Raw genomic sequence first — 6,422 nt, forward strand, 5'->3', positions numbered from 1 at the left:
GAATTCTAGGGCAGTGAAGCCATATGCCCATTTCAAGAGTTGAGTCACCATAACACATGTGAACCCTCTGTGTGGTCTTCAGCTGGTGGGTCACAGCCTGACCTAAGGTGGGTTGCAAGAGGAAAACAGCCACCATTGCAATGCATGGTATAAGATTAAGAAATGGTTCCCCAAATACCTGTTTGTGTTAAAAGTGGGTCCTGCATCTGAAAAGGCTGAAGACCACTTGCTGAACTAGCACATTTCATAGGCCCCAAAGTGAAACACAGCAGCCCGATTCAAAGCCAAGAACATAAAAAGTACCATCCAAGGTGTGATGGGACACTTCCTGCTCTGTTCCTGGTTATGTTACAAAGTTTTGGGTTTTTTTAAAAAAACAATTTTTATCCATATAACCCAAATAACAAAATAGAACTGTTTCCAATGCTATTTTACTTTCATGTGTAATGTTGTGCATGTGATTGTTTGCTGCTCTGTATTCCCGTTGGAAGAGTGAGATGTAAGCCTGAGAAAACCAGTCGTCAAATGTTGGACCCCGGAGTAAAGCAGCAGACAAAATGAGAGCACTTAAGCCTTTTCAGCCGGAGAGCTGACCTTCCTGGGGCTCTATGCCAAGAGTGGGCAGAATCAGAGCCAGCATGCATATAGCACAGACATAAACAGTCTCTCGCACAGTGCATTTCAACTTGGAAGATGAGCATTTCGCCTTTACTGCATGCCTAACTGCTCGAGGTGGGTGATCTACAAGGGAAACTGCGGCTGAGGATGCTTAACCCTTCCCTGTCCAGCTGCACTCTCCGCAAAGGTTCTAGTCACGAGGCTTGAAAACAGCCATCCATTGGCACCTTTCCCCCCCTCAAATTTTTTAATTCATTTTATAGCACAACTAAACAACACAAACAGAAAAACAAACAGTACAAACAAATTCTTGTCTTATCCTTCTTATCCTTCTTTTTTCTAAACATTGTTAGGTGAGCTTCCCCAAGTCCCCCCATCTGATTTTCATTTTACCTCATCTTTAGCAGTTTACATATATCATAATTTTTAACCAAATTTTTATCACACTTTTACCATAAAAATCTCCACATTTTATCCCTTACAAGTAATACTATTTTAAAATGTGCTATCTTCTACTTCTAACCCTACAGCCTATATCCACTTCCAAAGCTATTCTAAGATTTAAATATTAACATATTTTTTCAAATATTCTTTAAACTTCCAATCTTCTTCCACCATCTCTTCTCTCTGGTTTCGGAGTCTCCCAATCAGTTCAGCAAGTTCCATATAGTCCATCATTTTCATCTGCCATTCCTTCCATTGACACCTTACCGAATTCTGTTTTCAAGCCTTCTGGGATAAGCTCACATTGAACTTGTTGCACAATGTGGCTGGAGAGGCTGCATACTGTCACAGCCAGCTATTTTTTCCCCAGCAGGGTTAGGGTTGCAACAGATAGAATCATAGAATTTAGAGTTGGAAGGGACCCTGAGGGTCATCTAGTCCAACCCCCTGCAATGCAGGAATCTCTGCGAAAGCATCTATGACAGATGGTGATCCAACCTCTGCTTTAAAAACCTCCCAGGAAAGGAGAGTCCACAACCTATTGAGGGAGACTGTTCCACTGTCAAGCAGCTGCGGGGTGTTTAAGCCTTCCCTCCTTGCCTGTGACAACCCTCAAACTTTGGCTCAGATAACTTATATTGACTCCAACAGGAGGCTTATTTTCTGCAGGGGTCAGGACAGGAAAGGACACTGCAAGTCAGTTAAGGAGGCTCCCAAGGGCTGCTGGTTCCCACCCCCTGATTTAAGCAAAAGAGTATTAGCATATATTTAAGTGACATGTACTATTTATTCTATGTTCGTAGGCAGAGTGCAGTATAATTTTCTTCTAATTAAAAAGTTTAAAATTGCTGCCTAGGGCATTAAAAAAACCCAATACTGTAAGTGATTTACATTAACGAGTGCCATATTTTACTTCAACATCAATAAAATGCACATTTTACTGCAGATTTTCCTTGGCTGTTTTTCAAGACCTGACTAATTATATATTACAATATAATATTGGGCACAAGCAGAATAAGAAGTAAGATATCTGCATAATTTAACACAGTTTTCATAATTTGAGTTATTGCCAAGTTCTTCGGAATTGGCACAAAATAATTATTTTTTAAATTTTTTATTTTTTAAAAAAATACATTTTGGTACGGAATGCTACATCCTATGGCTACTTAGATGGTGCCATTGCCTCAGCGGCCAAAGCAAGAAACACAAAGAATGTGAAGTCCAAAAGCTCTTCACCAAACCTGGTAAGTGATTTACCGTATTTTTCGCTCTATAAGACGCACCAGACCATAAGACGCACCTAGTTTTTAGAGGAGGAAAACAAGAAAAAAAATATTCTGAATCTCAGAAGCCAGAACAGCAGGAGGGATCGCTGTGCAGTGAAAGCAGCAATCCCTCTTGCTGTTCTGGCTTCTGGGATAGCTGCGCAGCCTGCATTTGCTCCGTAAGACGCACACACATTTCCCCTTACTTTTTAGGAGGGAAAAAGTGAGTCTTCTAGAGCAAAAAATACGGTACTTACTTTGAGAATGTGGCTACAGTTTGCTGGGGAAGATGCAAGGTAGGCTTTCATTGAAGTTGTTGCTCTCAGCGTCTCGGGTGGCTGCATATTTCCTGACTCCTTGAAGCCGAGAAGTAGGTTAGGGTTCAATTTGTAGCTCAGGATGGAAGCCAGAGTCAGTGCCACTGTTACCAAAATTTATAGATTTGCCAGAGAAGATCAGTATAGGTCAGGGGCCAAACCTGCAGGTGAGATTTAGCAGCCTCTAGAGCAGGGCCTCCATGTTACCAGAATCTTTAACTCTCATTTCCTGGATCAGGCCCATCAAGACAAGCATCCTGTACTCAACAGTACTGCAAGCAGGACCTGAGCACAACAGTGCTCTCCACTCCTGTGTTTTCCAGCTACTGGTATTCAGAAGCATTCTGACAGTGGAAGTAGAACATAACCAATCAAAAACAGTAGCACAGGCCATGCTGGTTGTGGGAGCTGGGAATCCAACAACATGTGAAAGACCAAAGGTCCGCCAGCCATTCTGTAGGGAGACAGGAATCATGGAAATTAGCAGCCAGACAATGGTTAGTAATCAGGGCTGCCTGTCTTGTGCAGGGGCAGGGAAATTTCTGGCTCTCCATATTTAATGGACTCCCAACTCCCATCAGCCCCAGCCAACAGTGATGGGAGCTGTGGTCCAACAACAGCTGGAGGCCCAGGTTTGGGAAACCCTGGTCTCATGTTTGAGTGTGAGGCAGGATTTTGGAGAATTTTTGCTTTAGCGCACTGCTGCGGAGTTCTATAGTCTCCCTCCCACATCAATATATAGAATATTTGCTTGTCCATCTAGGGATTCCTGGCCCAGTATTGGCCCCCAATATTGCAACAGAGGGCCTGCTGCTGTTTAGTCTTGCCACCACTATTTTATTATATGCAGTATCCCTGCAACATACACTATATGTTAAAAGTACCTGCTTTTTTTATTCCTTTTTACTTCCTGCCTTCAGCATTACATAAAAAATAATACAATAATATTCCTGTACATATTTTATCACCTACCTTAGCTAGATACAGGGCTGACAGACTGGGGAATTAGGGTTTGAAAGTCAAAACAAATGTGATTTATTAAAATTTAAATACAGAAGAACATATTTAGTTGCAATTTGGTTATGTAACAATACTTTGCTTATAGGGATTCCTGTTGCTTTATTGATGTTACACTTAAATTTAATGATTACATTTATTTTATTTTATTATTTATTTTAATGCTTTTGCTGCTACACAAATACCTTTCCTACAGTAAAACCATTACTGAAACCTGGCAACTTTCTTCAGCATCAGCAACTGATTAACGGCCTCTTGGCAGATTGCCTGCTGAACCCCAGTCAGGTGCAGCCCACCCATGAGGTAAAGTGAAACAACTACCTCAGGCAAAAGAATCCACAGGGGCATCAGTTCCCGATGTCAATGTTTCTTCCCCCCCTTGTTCCTGATGTAGATCTTCCCTCACCCCTTCTTTCCTGGCAGGGAGGGGAGAGTCATTGTGGGGTCCTCCTCAGATGCCAAAATGTCTTGCGCTGGCCTTGAACCCATCCAATGCATTGCTCTGGCTTCAGCTAGGAGTACAAGACCATTGTCCCCTTCACACAGTTGATGATACAAAGTCTGAGCCGTGTTTAAAATTTTCCTTGGAAATACACAGTTTCTACACATTGTCAAGAACTTTAAAGCTGTATTTATCCAATAAAGAATATAAAGTATTATGCACAATGCAGGCAAACACTTTTTTTTTTTTTTAGAAGTTAGCATTCTCAGGGAAAGTGCGCACCTCTAAAACATATTTCTGCAGGTTTGCAGACTTCTTGAAACTGGCATGTCTGACAGTTCACTTGCTATTCGTTCTTGCTAAAGAGAGTGTTCTTTTTAGTTGTTAATTGTTTCTTATAGAATGTGGAAATTCTCCTGATTTTAAATTCAACATGTCTTTGTTCTATGTTATAAACCATGGGTAGGCAAACTAAGGTCCGGGGCTGGATTTGTCCCAATCGCCTTCTCAATCCAGCCCACGGACGGTCTGGGAATCAGCGTGTTTTTACATGAGTAGAATGTGTGCTTTTATTCAAAATGCATCTCTGGGTTATTTGTGGGGCCTGCCTGGTGTTTTTACATGAGTAGAATGTGTGCTTATATTTAAAATGCATCCCTGGGTTATTTCTGGGGCATAGGAATTCATTCATTTTTTTCCTTTCAAAATATAATTGGCCCCCCACAAGGTCTGAGGGACAGTGGACCGGCCCCCTGCTGAAAAAGTTTGCTGACCCCTTTTATAAACCATGTAAAAAGGTAAAGGACCCCAACAGTTAAGTCCAGTTGCGAACAAGTCTGGGGTTGCGGCACTCATCTCGCTTTATTGGCCGAGGGAGCTGGTGTACAGCTTCCAGGTCATGTGGCCAGCATGACGAAGCCGCTTCTGGTGAACCAGAGCAGTGCACAGAAACGCTGTTTACCTTCCCCATGGAGTGGTACCTATTTATCTACTTGCACTTTGATGTGCTTTTGAACTGCTAGGTTGGCAGGAGCTGGGACTGAGCAACGGGAGCTCACCCCGTCACACGGATTCGAACCACTGTCCATGTAGAGATATATAAATTGCCCAAATAAATAATTTTGCTATGGGCCATAAGATTTATAGAATTTAGCTTGTCTATGAAAAGCTGGGAGAAAAACCAACGAAAAAGGGTGATTACTTCAAGCTATATATAAGTATGAGGGACGCGGGTGGTGCTGTGGGTAAAACCTCAGCACCTAGGACTTGCCGATTGCATGGTCGGCGGTTCGAATCCCCACAGCAGGGTGCGCTCCCGTCGCTCGGTCCCAGCGCCTGCCAACCTAGCAGTTCGAAAGCACCTCCGGGTGCAAGTAGATAAATAGGGACCGCTTACCAGCGGGAAGGTAAACAGCGTTCCGTGTGCTGCGCTGGCTCGCCAGATGCAGCTTGTCACGCTGGCCACGTGACCCAGAAGTGTCTGCAGACAGCGCTGGCTCCCGGCCTATAGAGTGAGATGAGCGCACAACCCTAGAGTCTGGCAAGATTGGCCCGAATGGGCAGGGGTACCTTTGCCTTTATATATAAGTATAAGAAAGCAAACATATAGAATAATTCTGAAGAACAGTTTTGTTCCCAAAAACGCCTGTGCTCTCCTCCTACCACAGTGTGGCGCCTGTGGCCTATCTTTGTGAATCAGAGGCTTCACGCTCGCGCCCCCCCCCCCCCCGGTTACACAGATATTTTCCATGCATGTTTTTAACCACTGTACATCTCTGGATGATTCAGATTAAGCTTCCCGAAAGAGCCTGGTTAGCCATGGTTTAGAAACTGGACTCTAGACTAGCCCAACCCTTTGTCTGAACTTGCTTATAGATAAGCAAATTGCAAGGAACTGCCATACGACTTCCCTATAACAAACTAGCTAGAGGAAAGATTTGGAATTCTCAGCATCCTCTGAGCACAGTTTGCATTTACAAACGCATTTCCAAATAAAAATGGGAAAGGCCCAGTCTTGAACCACAACAACTTGAACCACGATAACTAAGAACCTCCCTAACTACAGGAATCGTTTTTCCTTCAGTTCATTCAGAAGGGCTTTAAGCAACAATAAACAATAGGTTGGTATTTCCCCAAAATTTAAACATTCCATCAGCCTAAAGTGTTCTGTTCTTGAAAAATAACCAGGTCCTTTTCCCCATGTAAGGCAGGCAGCCTAATTAAAGCACCAAGCAGGGCATCATCACTGATGTCTACATTACCATTTTTAAATGCACTTGCTGTAATCTGTGATTTGCTTGTTGGTAATAAATGCAGAGG

This window comes from Podarcis filfolensis (genome assembly GCF_964270895.1).
Source record: "Podarcis filfolensis genome assembly, chromosome: 6".
NCBI lineage: Eukaryota > Metazoa > Chordata > Lepidosauria > Squamata > Lacertidae > Podarcis > Podarcis filfolensis.